This window comes from Prionailurus viverrinus, chromosome E2 (genome assembly GCF_022837055.1).
Source record: "Prionailurus viverrinus isolate Anna chromosome E2, UM_Priviv_1.0, whole genome shotgun sequence".
In the NCBI taxonomy this organism is placed as follows: Eukaryota; Metazoa; Chordata; class Mammalia; order Carnivora; family Felidae; genus Prionailurus; species Prionailurus viverrinus.
In genome coordinates this window covers 22720137-22738745 of record NC_062575.1, presented here as the reverse complement: position 1 = coordinate 22738745, position 18609 = coordinate 22720137, and positions in this window count along the sequence as shown.

Sequence of the window (18609 nt, the reverse complement as noted above, 5' to 3'; positions counted from 1 at the left end):
CAAAAAAAAAAAAGCAATGACACTGGAATCGGAGAGTCTGAGACTCAGGCTGAAACATTCATAAGCTATTAATAATAAACCTCCTAGAGAGGTTCCTTATGGAAGCTCTTCCAACTGTAGCAATGTGATCACGGTAAATACTTTTATCATTCACACACAGGGAGAAAATACTGAATCTATTAAAGGAATAAATTAGTTGCGAAAACAGATTATGTGTATCATATGATGAAATATCCATATGGAGTGAATTACATCAGAACACTGGTGGATCTTTAAACATGTGACTTATGGAAGATAAAAGTCTAACACTCCTCAATTTCCAACATTTCAATGGGTTGGGAAATCAAACCATGGACATTTTACTTCTAAACTGAGTACATAAATAGAAGGATTAAGAAAGCAATAGCAATTTTGCAAAAGTTGGCAGTTGAGGACCTGAGGGAAGAAATGCCTCATCTTGCTTTGTGACAACAAAAACAAAATAAAATAAAAAAAAATGGGATTTCAGATTTGAGATATGATTGTCTCCCTGTTTGTATCACTGTTTGTGGAGGGTAAAACTCTCACTTGCTTTTACCTTCTGTTTAACAGACAGCCCAGGGCGAGTCTCCTCTCAAACTGCATCATAGGTTTCTGAGAAACATGTCTAATGTGTCAGCTGCTTGAAACTGGCAAAATATCTCATCAGAGCTCAGGCACTTGGGGGCCTGTTTTATTGGAAGAACTAGTAAACACCAGAAAACGCCTTTGGTTTTGAATACTGAGCATTCTATCTGCCTGGTAATTCTGTGTGTTATCTAAACTATGCAGAACACAAGGTGCAAAACTACTGGTCGACTAGCAATATATGCATTTCACATTTTATACTCCAAGGAGTTTGGACTTTAAACCCCAAAGAGTTTATTTTTGGTGTGGATTCATCAAAGTTTCATGAAAGAGACTCTGAATCAGAAAAAACAGGGTTTGCATCAAGACCCAACTTGGGGGCTGTGGTTAAGAAATGCAACTCCTTACAGGAAATTTCTGCACATTGGAGACAATAATCCCCTCCCATATATTTGCAGTGATAATTATACAAGCACATATTTAAATATTTACCTGCCACAAAATGTATGAGGTGATTTTTACTTGACATTTAGCACTTATACCATCAGTGTAATCCAGATAATATAATCTTCACTTTATTAGAGAAGGAAGCAATTAATATCTTCAAACATAAATCTAAACGTAAACCTATTTTTATACTTTATACATTTTCAGTAACAAGAAAAATGGAAAATACACAAGAAAAAAAAATCTAGCCATAATTTACCATAAAGAAATCACTGTTATTCATATATTGATGCATTTACATCTAGCTATGTATTAAGAATGATACACATATATTTATAACTACAATTTATTTTCATTTGCAACATATTTATGCATATTACCATGTAAATATGTACATATCCACAGTGTTACTTTTATTCTTCACTGATTTATCCCACTCATTAAAGAATCTTGTACATATTGGACACACAGTATTTGTTTCAAAATAATTAATATTCTTTTTTTATTCCACTGTTTGAACTTACCATAGTTTATTTTTTCCTTTTTCTTTTTATTTATTTTTTTAAGTGGGCTTCATGCCCACAGTGGAGCCCAACACAGGGCTTGAGCCCATGACCCTGAGATTAAGACCTGAGCTGAGATCATGAGTCAGACATTTAACTGACAGAGCCACCCAGGTGCAATTTGCATAGTTTACTTAATACATTTTTTCAAGTATGTATCAAGACACTGGATGACTGTGAGCCTATACTTATATAATTATTTCCTAAAATTCCTACATTTCTAAGGGCATATTTTCTAGAACCTGACAAAAGGGAGAACTGTTAAGAATGAACTTTTTCTTTCCTTCTCAATACTATACAGCATTGCCATTCCAGTCATACTTGAGGAAGAAGAGCTGAAGAATAAACATTCTCATTATTGTTAAAGTAGGAAAACTCAATCTATAAATTCCACTGAATTCTGAATTATACGCAGTTATCACTTCTTAACTATCCTCAATTCATACTCCTTATAGTGTGTCTGAAACATTGCATGTAGCATATAAATATTTTTTTAATGCTTACTATTACTGTTTTTTTGAGAGAGAGTGAAAGTGGGGTAGGAGCAGAGAGAGATGGCGACAGAGGATCCGAAGTGGACTCTGCACTGACAGCAGCAAGCCCAATGCAGGGCTCATACTCATGAGCCATGAGAACATGACCTGAGCTGAAGTTGCATGCTCAACTCACTAAGACACCGAGGTGCTACAGCATATAAATATTCTGAAATACTATAATATATGGTTTGAGAAAACTAAAAGGTATGCAGAATACAGTAGCTAAACAGCCTGATGATGAAGAGTAGATGATGAATAATACTCATTTATTTTTAAGTTATGTTTTATACAGAAATATTATGATCAAATTCAATAGGTGAAGATGTATGTTTACTATAATTTGCAACAAGTACGTAAATTTAAAATTCCCTTTAAACCAAAGTACCCAAAGAAGATATACAAATGGCTAATGAGTACATGAAAAGTTTTTTTTAACACCATTGGTTATTAAGGAAATGGGTATCAAAACCAAAATGAGGTGTTATGTCATCCTGAAAGGATAGTTAAGATGAAAAGAGAACCATATGTGTGGCAAGGGTGTGGAAAAATTAGAACATTCTTGACGGCAAGACTGTAAAATGGGGTAGATAATACGGAAAACTGACAGCTCCTCTAATTTTTAATGAGTTACCATGTGAACTAGCAATTTCACTTCTAGATATGTACCTATGAAAATCAAATGTTTATGTCCACACAAAAACTCGTGCATAAATATTCATGACAACATTAGTCATAACTGCCAAAAAGAAGAAACAACCCAAATGTCCACAAATTAATAATTGAATAAACAAATGTGGTATATCCATATAATAGACTGTTATTCGGCCAAACAAAAGGATGAAGTACTGATTCTACAATATAGACGGATCTTGAAAACATGCTAAGTGAAAGAAACCAGACACAACAGATTACATATTTTATGATTTGATTTTTATGAGACGTCTAGAATATGCAAATCCATCCCGACAGAAAATATATTAGTGATTGCTAAGGGAAAGAGAGAAAAGGGAAATGCTGGGTGACTGCTAACAGGTATGCATGGGGTTCCTCTTGGAGGTGATAAAATGTTCTGGAATCAGATAGTTGTCATAATAATTTGTGAATATACTAAAATCCACTGAGTTGTATATTTTTAAGGAGTGAATTTTATGATCCATGAATTATATCTTAATAAACCTGTCACAAAATAACCAAAACACTCAGGCTACCTCTAAAATATTGCTAGTCAATTACACATTTTACCTAATGAATTATTTTATTAAAATCCTATGAAGTAGTATATAATTTAATGTCTCCACTGTTGTATTAGTCTTAGAAATAATATTAAAGAAGTCATGAGCATGAAGTCATGTTTTAAATTCCCATCTTCTAATTCTAAGGCCACCAAATACTTCTTAGGATGAACTATCATATCCATGAATCTATAGAAGAGAGTTTAGACAATCCTGGAAACACATGGATTTTATTTTAGCTTACATTACAATGTATGCCCATGAAAACCAAGAGCCCACTTAGTGCTGATCAAACACTGAGTTGGAGGCGCAAGAGTAGTATATTAGGAACAGTGTTTAATTTTCCCCTTTGAGTCTCTCCCTTTCTACACATGAATTCTAATGTCTGGAATGATTTCTCCACCTCTATCCTTATCCATTTTCCTTAATCTGACTAAGTAATGTCAACACTTAAGTACCATCGTAGGTGCTAATTCTTCTGGCAATTCAATCATTACATGCTTAGTCCTATGGTATGCTCTTTCTCTGGATCACTACTCTGCCTGCGATGGGTTCCTTCCTACTGATTGCACACTGTACTCAGTAAGAGTATGCTTACCTACATTTTCCACTTGGCTGTGCAATTTTTCAGAGATGGTATTCACTATATTTGATTCATCAGAACATTCCTAGACCCTAGCACAGTGTTTGGAACATAATAAACATTCAATAAAATTTTGCCAATGGTATGAAAACATTTAATAATAGATGTATTTATTGGAATATGCACACTATTGATTAGTGTCTGAGTTGACCATGGTAGTGTATACCAGCAGATAAGGGTCAGGTTAATTTATTTTAACTACCCAAATAAGTTTCAAATATTAAAACATAAGTCACTGTCTCATACCTGACCTTTTCCAATACACTATTAATCTTTCAATAATTTAGCTTTATTAGTACACATATGTCAAGCCAACTCTTTGAGAAATGTCAGGTATCTCAAATATACAGGCACCATCCCAAAGGTGTGGCAATGTCAGAAAAGGAGGCAAATGAGACAAGTATGTCCTAAGGAAGAAAATAAAAATTAACAACAACTTTATCAAAATTCCACAAGGAAAACAGATTTAATAATTACCTTCAGCCATTTCTCTCTACACAGAAATGCTATCTCTTCCTGGTATCTATTTAATTAAATAGTCCTTACACAAAATCAATAATTAGTCACTCTGAAGACAGTTGAGGGATTTTAAGGTCACCACAAGTTATGAACAGTAAGCTTTACCAAGTCATACCAAATCCCTGAATGAATTACAAAGGAAGTTCAGACTTGGGTAAGGTGGCTCTATAGAACTAAGATATTTATATATTTCTTTCTTTTGAAATATACTTGACACACAATTTTACATTAGTTTCAGGTGTACAACAGAATATGGCAATTCTTTAATGTTATACTATGCTCACCCCAAGTGTAATTACCATCTGCCACCATAAAATGCTGTTACAGGGGTGCCTGGGTGGCTCAGTTTACTCAGCAACCAACTTCGGCTCAGGTCATGGTCTCACAGTTCGTGAGTTCGAGCCCCACATCAAGCTCAGTGCTAATAGCTCAGTGCCTAGAGCCTGCTTCAAATTCTGTATCCCTTTCTCTCTGCCCCTCCTCTGTTCATGTTCTCTCTCAAAAATAAAAAAAAAATATTTTTAATAAACAAATAAAAATAAAAATGCTATTACAATATCATTGACTATATTTCCTGTACCTTTCATACCACTGACTTATTTATTCCATAACTGGAAGCCTGTACCTCTCATTCTCCTTAGATTAAAATATTTCAATTTTAATTGGTCATTCATAGGACAATTTTGCCAATACAAGATCTACTTCCTTAATGAAGAATACACTGAAGGTAAGCCATACAATAGCATGCAAAGCATTGTTTAAAAGGTAGTACATTAACTTCCTTCTTGAAAAGTCTGTAGTGGTAATAGTAGCAACTACTTATTACATACCTATTTGATAACAAGCATTTGGTAGGCACTTTTCATCATTTCTAAAACAGCAGCAATTAACTTTCGATACTATGAGCCTACATTTTGTAAATGAGTAAATGATGTGATGGGGTAAGATAATGTCACCAATGTCATACAGCTATTAATTAGCAGAATAAATTCAAATCCAAGGATGTCTGACTCAAAAGTCAAGTGTTTTCATCTAGTAAATCACATCAAATACATGAATAAATAAGTTAATGAATTAATAGATAAATTAGTTTGTAGCCCTAATCATGCCCCAGGTAACCATCATCTAGCATCAATTATGAATTCATGGATCATCTTGTTTCAGGTATGTTCCCACTCAATATACTTTTCCCGACTCTGGATTATTCTGGGGCAAATTCCAGGCATACTATTTGATCTTTAAATATTTCAGCATCATACCTATAATGGCTTATATTTTTTAAACATTCAAAACATCATTCTCATATTTCAAATAATAATTTGTTAGCATTATCAAATAGCTAGCCAGTGTCCAAATTAATTTATTTTCTTACAGTGTGGTTTCATGGCTGTACAATGGGTGATAAATCTCTTAAATCTTATTAATCTATTCATTATGTCTGTTCTCTCTGACTTTTTCTGTCTCCATGTGCATCTCTCTCTGTCCCTGTCTCTGTCTCTTTTCCTTTCTCTCATTACAATTTATTTGTTGAAAAAGCAGATTATTTACCCTGGAGAGTTTCCCTTAGTTGAGGTTTTGCTGATTGCACTTACATGGTATCATTTAACATAGCCCTCTGTATTCTGCGTTTTCTGTAAACCGAGGAGTTTAGATCAGGGTTTCTCAATCTCTGCATTGCTGACATTTTTTTAAAAATCAGTCATTTAGATAATTATTTGCTGTGGGACCTTTGTGTTCATTGTAGGATGGTTAACAGCATTTTTGACCTCTGTTGACTAGATGCCAATAGCATCTCCCTAGCTGTGACAATTGGAGGAAAAAAAAAAAAAAAGCCTCCATACTTTAGCAATGTCTCCTGGAGACAGAATTACACCTGGTTAAGAACCATGGATTTAGATAAGGGTTTTCTGCTGCTTTGTTGTTCTTGCTTTATTAACTATTATTCTTTTTTTTAAGACTAATTCATAGGAGATCTGTTCTTTCAACAGTTCCCTCACTTAATGGTGGTTGTAGCCATCAATGAACATTTACCATATCCATAAAATCATTCAGGGTTGCAAAATGATGACTTTCTAGTCCTATCAAACTTTCTGCATTTTGTTTGTTTGTTTGTTTGTTTGTTTGTTTTGAAGCAGGAATACTTTCATTAAGGGAATGTTTTCCTTATTGATTATTTGGTTAGCCTGAGATACAGTATGCATAATAAAGGCAGGATAATGCTTATTTTTCTTCCTGTTACCAGTTTATGAAAAAGGAAGCTCTAACATTCTCCAAAGTGATCACACCAAACTGATGATTTTTGTTTTGCTTTCATAACAATGGACTCATTAACTCTTTTTTTTATGAATTTTAATCCATTGCAGTTATCATGCCTAAAGATAATCAAATGATCTTATCTGTGGCCAACACGGCCTCTTTAGTCTGACTTCCTAGTCCCTTAGTTTTGGTATAACTATGATGGTCTTTGACTACATCCTTGATTTTTTGCACAAAGAGATGCTCCAGGTTCATCCTTTATGTTTCCTGCCTACGCCCAGAATGAGGTGTTTTTCCAAGGAGTATCTGTTCCTTTTGTTAAAATCTCTAACAAGTAATAATTGTATTATACTTCCTTGCACTCCTACAGAATATTGTTTATCCTGCTTAGTAGGGATATTAAGAAAACGGAAAAAAAATGTTTTTTGTAAGTTTTACTTTAGCAGTCCCTGTAGACTGCAAAGATATCAAAGACACAATACATGGTATTCATCCGTGTACCCTCAGCAGCTAGTGAGGTATATTTTGAATAGTTGGCTTCTCGAAAATTTGTTGTTATTCAAGGGAATGAATGGTTTTTAGTTGAGTAGTGTTAGTGACATTAACATCTGTGCTATCTGAGATAGGAAATGCACATATTTTCACTAACTTCCTTTTTTCTTCTCTGACATTCAAAGGTGTATGCAAAAAAAAAAAAACCACAAAAACAAAACAAAACAAAAAAGCCACCATTTTGAAAAGGACATAGATCTTCTTTGTTAAAGGAACCAAAAACACATTAAGCAGAGTAGCTATGATTTTAAGCAAAAATAAAGCTATCTGTCCACATTAAAAAATAGTAAGAGTCAAAGAAAATCACATTAATTTGCACTACCTGTAGAACAAATTAGCAAATGTTGTGACCATCTGTGAAAGACACCAGGGCCACATAAGACATGGAATTATTTAATGTGTTAAATCCATTTAAAATGTTTGTATCCTGTTAGTTCTAACATAATTACTATGTTAATTTCTGTGTGTTTTGCATATTAAACGGAGCGCACTCTGGGAAGCTAATGGCCGCTATGTCAGCTTTTTATTAAATCACAAAATAAACATGCACAATCCTGCTTCCAAAGATAATTAGTTTACTATTTCTGCCAGAGTTTAAATATTGGGTATGCTTTGAAGATTTGACTTCCATTTGGGGTGACAGTGGGTATGTGTAGTTTCATGATTCCTCAGATCATCCTTAAGGCAAGAGCATTTTCAAGGAGAGAGAATTCAAAAGTTTTCTTTTTTTTTTTCTTTTTTACCATTTATTTTTAGTATTGCACAGTTATAAACATAACCAACATTTATAGCAAAGTTCTCCATAGGTATTAGGGGGTGGGGCAGAGAAATATAAGGCTGAATTCTGGGGTACAAAACATGACAATCAAATAGGAAATTATAAGATGCAAGACAGTACAAACTATATTGCTTTTTTTTTTAATGTTTGTTTATTTTTTAGAGAGAAAGAGTGTGAGCAGGGGAAAGGAGAGAGAGAAGGAAATGCAGAATCTGAAGCAGGCACCAAGCTCTGAGCTGTCAGCACAGAGCCCGGAGTAGGGCTTGAACTCAGGAACTTCAAGATCATGACCTGAGCCAAAGTCAGACACTTAACGGACTGAGCCACCCAGGCACCCCACAAACTGTATTGTTTTTTTTTTTCAACGTTTATTTTTATTTTTGGGACAGAGAGAGACAGAGCATGAACGGGGGAGGGGCAGAGAGAGAGGGAGACACAGAATTGGAAGCAGGCTCCAGGCTCTGAGCCATCAGCCCAGAGCCTGACGCGGGGCTCGAACTCACGGACCGCGAGATCGTGACCTGGCTGAAGTCGGACGCTTAACCGACTGCGCCACCCAGGCGCCCCTTTCTTTTTTTTTTTTTTTTCAAACTGTATTGTTTTTAAGCAGAAGTTACAAAAAAAAAGCAACCAAGAAGTCCTGGCCTATCCCCACTCCAGACAGAATCTGTATGTTCATTAGATGAGGACCAAAATAAATCACACAAAAAGAAAAACAGGACGAAAGAAGGCTGTGGACACCAGTGGGTTCTCTCTGAGGAGCCTCAGAGAATGTCTGCAGACAGCCTTATAAGCAGCCTCATCTACACTGCTTCATGCTTGGCACTGCAGGCAATTAAGGTTGGCATCGCTGCTTTAGAGAATATGGAAAATGTAGCTGTGCTTCCTCATTCACATTTCGTATCTTCTCTCAGCAATAAACTGGGCGCTACTTTTGTATGGTGGAAGAGTGGTATCGTGGGCCTCTGATGCACTGACTTTAACCTTCGGTTTATTCGGTGTATTTAATACAATCTCAGGTATGTCTTTTAGCATTAATTCACACTTGTATAAAATAGAACCAATACTAAACCTCTCCTATTGCTAATGCAAAATCAAGTGAGATGATTTTTGTAAAGAGCAGAGACCTGTTCCTGCCATATGGTGCATGCTTTATGTATATTGAATTTATATATACTTAAGTTATAATTACTATAACTGTGGTCTCTTAAGGGGACAACAGTGTCTTTTTTTTTCCTTTCTGTTTTTGTTTTTTTTTAATTGTGGGCAGGCAGACTAAGGGTCATTTTAGCTTCTAATGCTAAAGAAAAAAATGTTCATAATATTAAATGATAACAATATTGATCTTTCATTGAATTTTAAAGAATTTATAAAATAAAAAAATGAAATATTATTTGCATATTTTATTAAATGTTAGTATTTTATTATTTAAATAGAACATTTATTTTGTTTACAATCTGCTATTATCTGTTAATTTTTATACATTAAATTTCTTTTAATGTGTATTTATTTTTTGAGAGAGAGAGACAGAGAGATAGAGCATGAGTGAGAGAGGGGCAGAGAGAGAGGGAGACACAGAGTCTGAAGCAGGCTCCAGGCTCTGAGCTGTCAGCAAAGAGCTTGATGTGGGGCTCGAATCCATAAACTGCGAGACCATGACCTGAGCTGAAGTCCAGCACTTCACGGACTGAGCCACCCAGGCTCCCCTTAAACATAGTTTTATATATTTTCTTATTTGACCTCAAAAAGAAATCCTGAATGATGAAGAGTGGACAGGATTGATGTATTTAATGATCTACATCCTGAAATCCACACTAATGAAAGAAATTGTCCAAGGACCAAACGTAGTTGGTGACAGAGTCAGAACCACACCTCACATCTCCTTTCACCTACTCCCAGCCTCGTTTCACCAACCAGATGGTACCTCTTTTAAGGATCACTGACTGAACGTGCTTTTCTCCCTTCTGATTTCTACTTTCTTCCTTTATTCATTGCTTTCCTTTGAGAACTCTCCAAAATTCAAGAGGTTAAAGAAAACTTTCAAACTGATTTGCATTTCTAGTGCCTGTGATAAGCTAAAACTTTTCAGGTTTTACATAAATTTTTTAAATAAAATCATTTTAACGCCTTTGCATTCATAAAAAAATGCTTATTAATTTTCACTAACTCATTATCGTTTTCATCAATGATTACTTTCGGCTGTAATAAAGTGGTGCCTGAAGGCAACATTCCCCAAAGTAGATTCTGAAGATGTATTATAAAGCCTTTCCAGAGGAATGAATGCAAAATCAGCCACCCTGTTCCCAATGTTCCCAGAGCAGGTGGTTAATTCCAACTAACACAACTTTTACTATACTATTGTTATCTAAATTTTTCTACTGAAATTCTGTACAGGCATTTTTTACGTGTGTGACATCTAGCTAAGTCAGCCCATGTTCTTAATACTGTCTCTTGATCTGTTAAATGTCCAAAACAGTATATTTTTTTATTGCATACCTTGAAAGGATTTAGAAGATGCATAATACGAATTATCTGGCACAAGACCTAGAATTTAGTAAATGCTTAACACATGTAGATATCCTTCAGCTCTGTATCCCAGATTGTTTTTTGTTTAGTACTGTGTAAAAAAAAAATCTGAATAAAGATATCAATTTTGTTTATTGGTGATTAAAAATTTCCTTTTCATAAAGAACATAGATTTCTAGGCAAATACTGACTGCATTATTCTAATCAATACCTCCCTGAATATATCAGCAGAGAATATTCTAATATTTATTTTTGCTCTAGAGAACTTAAATTCACCTCGCTCCTCCTCTCCACCACTTTACCAAATTCCTCTGCTTCCAAAGATATTCTTGCCTTTGCTCCCCTAATAAGTCATAAAGTCATTCTTTCCCAGAAGTACAAAGTTAAAACTATAGATCAGTCTTAGCAGATCCTCACCTCTGACATCTATCCCTGTTCCATTATCTTTGGACATAATGTTAGAACTAAATTATTTTTTTTCAACTTTTTTTTTAACGTTTATTTATTTTTGAGACAGAGAGAGACAGAGCATGAACAGGGGAGGGGAAGAGGGAGAGGGAGACACAGAATCTGAATCAGGCTCCAGGCTCTGAGCAGTCAGCACAGAGCCCGACGCGGGGTCGAACTCACAGACCGCGAGATCGTGACCTGAGCTGAAGTCGGACGCTTAACTGACCGAGCCACCCAGGCGCCCCACTCTAAATTATTTTTGACCTCTGGACAAGTTATTTCCCAGCAGGCATTTTGATATCTCACATAAATATTCAGTAAAGCGTCTCTACTATCAGCTTAGAACACTATTCTGAGTAAATGCAGTTTAGGCTTAATTTGGGAATATCCTCTTGAACTCTCCCACTTTATTCACAGATGATGTCCATATGTATCACTCAACAATCTCAAAGAACTTGTAGGGCGACCACTATCCAGGTTTGTCTCAAACTGGGAGCACTGCTATGACACGGAACTTTCAGTGCTAACTGTAGTAAAGTCTGGGGAAAATTGCAACAAGCCGGCTCTATGTTGGAAATAATGCATAATATTTATCATCATTTGATTAATTATATGTTTATTATCTAACTGTTGTACTCCATCACACCTTCCCCAGGATGTAAACTCATTGAAGACAGAGACTTTGTTCTGGTCATAAATAATAACTGTGTCACTTACATGATAGGTTTCTCAAAAAAAAAAAAAAAGTTTATTGAAGGGAGGAAGGATGGGAGGAAGGAAGGAAGGACAGATCAGAGAAGAAATGGAGGGCTGAAAATAAGCCTGTTTATCTGTCTCTTTCAACATTTAGCATAATGAATGGGAACTTCTACATACATTCATGGAGGAAAAAATCCTAGAACCCTAAGATTTGTTTTAGGTTGTAAACAATGAGTTACTCCCTACGCTCTAAAGCGTTGGCAAGTGAGAGCTTCCTGCAAATCACTGATACCATAACTACAAGTACTGAAAGATGTTTAAAAATTCAAAAAGGCATACTTCATTGTTAGAAAATGTCATAGGCGATAAAAATCAAATTCATCTGTATCAGCTGTCTCATAAGCCTAAAAATTCAGACTGATATATAATCATTGCTAATGCTTTCTGTTCAACCACACACTGCTTAACTCTGTCATGTTATTTTCCCCTGACTGAAATATTCAATCCTGTATTACATTTACTTCAGTCTGTTTGTTTGTTTGTTTGTTTGTTTGTTTGTTTTTCTGGACTCTTGACAAGACTTTAGATTATTCAGACTAATCCTAAAAGGAAGTGACTCTGTGGGCCCCAATTACAGATGAGATGATTGAAATTCAGTGGTATGGCATCCAAAGTCCTTCAGTATTGGTATTTGAATGACTCTCAATCTTGTTTCTTGTCACTCCATGGCAGATGGGTAAAGCTTGAACCACATGGAATTCATTTCCTTCCATTTGTGGCCTACCCCAATCTTGCTTTGGCAAGGGCTGTGACATCTGCGTTACCTCTTTGCTTATTTCAACCCAAGAAAATTTTCATGGTATGTCTTCTGTGAAGCCACCAATCAAAAGTGGTTTTCCCTTGTCTAAAATCACTGTGATTTTTAATATACTAGGTTGGAATTATTTATATCTATCTTACTCACTGGACTATGAACTCCATGAGAACAGAGGCTTTCATATGCATCTTAAATCTTTGCTATCTAGAACAATTCCTGCTACAGAAATAGAATGCACACATATTTATTTTAAAAAACAGCAAACAATGCTGCCTGAGTCTCTATAAAACAAACTATGATATTATTAATCGTAAGGCATAAAAGTACTAAAAATCTTATGAGCTTTTTTACTCCTGTTCATCCTTTTACTTAAAATATTTTATCATTAATATTATCAATTCTATAAATGTTTCCAAGTTAAATTGCTATTATTAAAAAAAGCAATTTGAGTGTGCCTAATTATATGTTTTTCTTACCAATTAAATTTTAAGATATAGACCCAGATAAATAGAAAGGAAGTTGCACCACAGCTATAGTATTTTATTTCTGAGAAACTCACCGCCTAAGTTTTCAATAAAACTTTCAAAAAAACTTTTTGAAAATAAGTTTTCAAAACCTGCATAGGGTTTTCAATGTGTTTTTCTTGAGCCTCTCATGTTAAACAAGCTGTCACATGGACTAGGGATGGTAAATGTTTTGCAGTCTCCTTTAAAAGTTGACTCTTTGTGAGGCACCTGGGTGGCTCAGTTGGTTATGCGTCCAACTTCAGCTCAGGTCATGACCTCACAGTTCACGTGTTTGAGCCTGCATTGGGCTGAGTGCTGACAGCTCAGAGCCTGGATCCTGTTTCAGATTCTGTGTGTCCCTCTTTCTCTGTCACGCCCCCACTTACGGTCTCTTTCTCTCAAAAATAAACATTTAAAAAAAAATTTAAAAAGCTGCCTCTTAGGGGGTCTCTTAGGTAGCTTAATGTGTTAAGCATCTGACTCTTGGTTTTGGCTCAGGTCATGATCTCATGGTTTGTGAGTTCTAGCTCCAAATCAGGCTCCAGGCTGACAGTGTGGAGACTGCTTGGGATTCTCTCTCCCCACCTTGGTCTCTGCCTGTCCCCCACTCACTCAGTCTGTCTGTCTTTGCACCATCAGTGCAGAGCCTGATATGGGGCCTTTTACTCAAGAAGCACGAGATGGTGACCTGAGCAGAGATCAACTCAGATGTTCAATCAACTGCACCACCCAGGCATCCTAAAAAACCCTGTTTTTTACACAAGTATTCTAATCTCCCTGTATCTCCTTAAGATTCAAGAGTAACTGCACCACATATTAATAACGTGGCCTTGGACAAGCCAGCAAAACTATGCAAAGCTCATTTTGTTCTTCTATAAACTCCTACAAATGATACCTCCAGGGCAAAGTTTCCTGATGATCAACAAAACATACGTTTTATTATAGAAGAATGGTAGTTTACTACTTCTTCCTGCTACTTGATCTTGGAATTTTATACCCCTGCCTTCCCTATAAATGGTGTTCCTTATATTTTCCCTGCTTGGAATTTGCTGTCTTTTAAACATTATTTAAAAAGGCAACCTCTGGATGATTTCCCTGTTGTTTCAACTGAGATGTGTTCTTGCTCTCTGGCTTTTGCTTCTTTCTTCCTATGGTCATTATTAAGTGTATTATTTATAAGACATACAGAAATATTTATGTTTTGCTTATATGCTACTTCTTTCCTTTCATATGCTATGGAAATTAATCTGTATTATTTCAGAATAAAACTATTGTAGTAGAGGCAACATGCCATATCATTTCAAACATTTAATTTCTATTCTTACCTAGCTGCTTTTATATACCTGGATGGCAACTATCTTTGTCAACCCATAGGGCTTGCCCTGTGCTGGCTCTACATTAAGTTTTAACAATTTATTTTTTGAATATTGCTTATTGCAGCAGTTATGCATGTCTAAGAAAATAAGCAGGAACACACACATATACATACCTTTCCTGTGGCTGGCATCTTAAAATTTTTTTAATTAAAATTTTTTCTCTTAAATTTTTAAATATTAGTTTGGAGACAGGGAGAGAGAGAGAGAGAGAGAGAGAGAGAGAGAGAGAGGACACACAAGCAGAGGAGGGGCAGAGAGAGAGAGGGAGACACATTCCTAAGCAGACTCCAGTCTCTGAGCTGTCAGTGCAGAGCCTGATGTGGGGCTCGAAACCACAAACCATGAGATCTGGATGTGAGCCGAAGTCAGATGCTCAACTGACTGAGCCACCCAGGTGTCCCAGGCGGCATCTTAAATATAGCCTGAGAAATGGAATACAGGGAAATGTCATTCTGTTAAACCCAGCCATTAATGATTGTTAAAACCTGTCCCTTAAGTATAGAGTCCTAGAATCAGATTGCTGTATAGTCAGCAACTCGTAGAATTCCAGAGTTATAAGGGACCTCACATTTTACAAAAATTGAAATATAGAATAGGGAAGAGAAATGGCTGAGGACACACAACTCCTTACTAACTTATCTAAAAAAGGCAGTATCTCTTTTTGTGCATTAATCTTCATCATCCCACAGCTATTGCCACTTTTAGTAAAGGTGAACAAATAAATTAATAAAATAAAATAAAAAAGGTAAAGTCATGTTCTATCATTCCATACAGATTCTGAAGGAACTTCAGATGATTTGTCAATTCCGATCTTTATAACAGCACATAGCATTGCTATTTTTATAACGTTAAAACAACAAAAATAGACCATACCAACTGTTTTAGGCCACAATTTCATCATTTGAATATATTTAAGGTGCATCTACTGTGTAGCAGATATCATTTTAGACTTTGGAGACATACTTGTGAATAAGATAGAAAAAAAAGTCTCTGTCCTCATGGAGCTTAGATTCGAGTGTAGGCAAAATAAAATAATAATAATAATAATAATAATAATAATAATAAACAAGAATAAATAAATAAATTAGATTTTCACATACTTGCAGGAAACCATTATGATTGAGACAATGAAGGAAGGTTCACAGTGAGCCTAGTAGAGAAAGCTAAGATTGTAAATAAAAGTTGAGAAGCAGTCAGGTTTACATAATTCTCAGGGAAGTAAATTCTCCAATTTGGGAATAGAAGCATGTACAAACATGCCCCAGAGTACTGAGTGTTCGGTTTTACAATTCTCACTGTAGTGTTCTGTCCAAAACACTGCTGACTCTTTTCTCCACCTCTGTTTAGAGAAGGCATTTGTAGATAAACTTCTGTTTATGTGAATCCCACATTTATTGATACTTCAGATGTGCCTCCAGAATGACTCATTCCATTTATAATGTGCTACCATCTGGTACTCTACGGATCCATGATAGTGAAGTTGGAGGATGGAGTGCTTTTTCATTTATCTCCCCACATTGTTGCCTGCCCAGTGCATTAACATACGGCCCAATTAGCTAGAACACGACACTAATGAAGCCAGTTGTAAATTCAATTTTTGTATGGCCACTTAGCTTTTTATTTTGTTCTGGCCAAAGGTTCCCTCTCCAACAAATCAGTCTCATCAGTGCCTGCCAGGTCAGCCACTGTGCCTGCCTTTTTTGCTGTACCTCTCCCCTAAACGCACCCCACCCCACCCCACCCTACCCCTGTTGCTGTTACAAGGCCCACCACAGAGTAGAAGTTCAAGTAACAGTTGCTTTGTCAGTTTCTTTCACTTTTCAAAAATTGTTTACCAAAAGGACTTGAAGAAAGTTGATTTGTTGTACATCATATATTAAGATCGCTACGAGGGTTGCCCAGGTGGCTCAGTCAGTTAAGCTTTGGACTCCTGGTTTGGGCTCAGGTCATGATCTCATGAATCATGGGTTCAGGCTGCATTGGGCTCTGCTTGGGATTCTCTCTCCCTCTGCCCCTCCCCCATTCATGCACAAGCTCTCAAAATGAATATATAGGGGCGCCTGGGTGGCGCAGTCGGTTAAGTGTCCGACTTCAGCCAGGTCACGATCTCGCGGTCCGTGAGTTCGAGCCCCGCGTCAGGCTCTGGGCTGATGGCCCGGAGCCTGCTTCCGATTCTGTGTCTCCCTCTCTCTCTGCCCCTCCCCCGTTCATGCTCTGTCTCTCTCTGTCCCAAAAATAAATAAACATTGAAAAAAAATTAAAAAAAAAATGAATATATAAACATTAAAAAAAAAAAGACCGCTATGAACTTTGAAAACCCTTTCTGAGAGACTTCATTATTGAAATCCATAGGCAGAGCGTTAACTCTATTTTCTCTCCTTTACAAGGCATATGGTCCAACCCAACTTCTGGAGTCCAAGGCTCACTGTTATTTACACCCTTGGGTGCCTATATCCACCTGTGCCTCAGACATTTTGAAAGCCACTTCTTTAAAGCTGCTCATGATTCTGTCCCCTTTCTTAAAAAGCTCAGAAGATGCTGTTACCTTCCATATGATTTTCATAGCATTTGTTACTTTACGCTTTGCATCATTTTGTGTTATGTTCTTCATAGTTCTAAGCTCCCTGAATAAGGGTTCAATCTCCAAATTCCCCATAAGGTCTCAAAAGAACCTATCTGTCATGGAAAGAACATTAAATTTGGAGGCATGAGGCATTCAGAACTGGGTTCAATTTTTTTTTCTCCACCTCTTTCATTTAATAAGAAATATTCAGTGTTCTTTGATTTTGTGAGTTTTATTTTTATCTTCTGAAAAACATGTGTATGACAGTATCTACCTGTGTACTCATTGTAAGGACAAAATAAGGTAATGTATGGGAAGCTAGCACTGTAAGATTATAGTTATGGTACTTCTTAGTTCTGCGATTTAGGAAAATAACTTCATCTTCTTTAACCTCAACATATTTATATATAAAGGGTAAAAAGTGATAATCCCAATCTTTTAAACTTATTTTGGAAATTAAATGAGAAAATGAATATGAAATACCAGACATAATTCTCAGCACATAGAACAATTCAATAAAAACTAATTGTTTTTGTTGCTGCTATTATTCCTATCTGTAAATCACAGTGTTTGGTACATATCCGAGAATCAATAGTATTTATTGAGTATTGTAGTTAATACTCAAATATTTTCTGAGTTTGGTTATGAGCTTAGACTATGTGATAGGCCCTCTACTTAACAGGTGGTTCACGAGAGAACACCAAAGATGTTAAAGTTTATATTTTAGTCAATGAAGCATACATTAAACATAGAAATATATCCTGCATATAAAAGATATTCAGTGTATGCTGTTGCATAAATGTAAGATTTTATGGATGAATCACACATACTGGGGAGAAGTCAGAGTTCTTAGAACAAATTTTGGATCAGAAATGTTATCCTACTACATCAAAGAATTCTTCATTTTTGTTTTAAAGGAAACCTGAGGTTTTCTATAGATGATAAACCATCAGATTTGGAAACCCAGACAGTTTCTACATTTGGCTCAAAAAGCAATAAATTTGAAGAATGCAAAACACACTTACTGGGTAAAACCCTCTCCAAGAACCAAAACAAAATGGAAGAAGGAGCATTCCTGGCAGTTTTCTCTACTTTTTTTTTAATTGCATATACAAACTGCTTTTGCAAGATGAGCTTTGGACAACTGAATTATAAGTCTTTAGCACTGTTCAGCAATTCATCTTCTGTGACTCAACAGGATCTGACTGGAAGCCAAAGTCATAATTCAGTTGTTCTAAATACATAGTATCGTAGCTACAGGAAAGTGTCCTGCAAATGAAAACTTGGAAACTACAGTTTTGTAGAAGGATCTTTTTTTTTCTTCCCTCTTACCTGTATGAAGAAGATTTTTAAGCCTTTCTTGTTAGAAGTTTTATGTCACTGGAGGGAAATGAATTTACAAACAAAAACAGAAGACATTTTTACCTTCTAGGACCTGAATGTTTTAAATCATCCTTTAAATCATTATACTCCTTACTTTCCAAGCTGACATATTGATTTTACCCCCAAAGTAGAAATAATTAATCAGCACTATATTGAT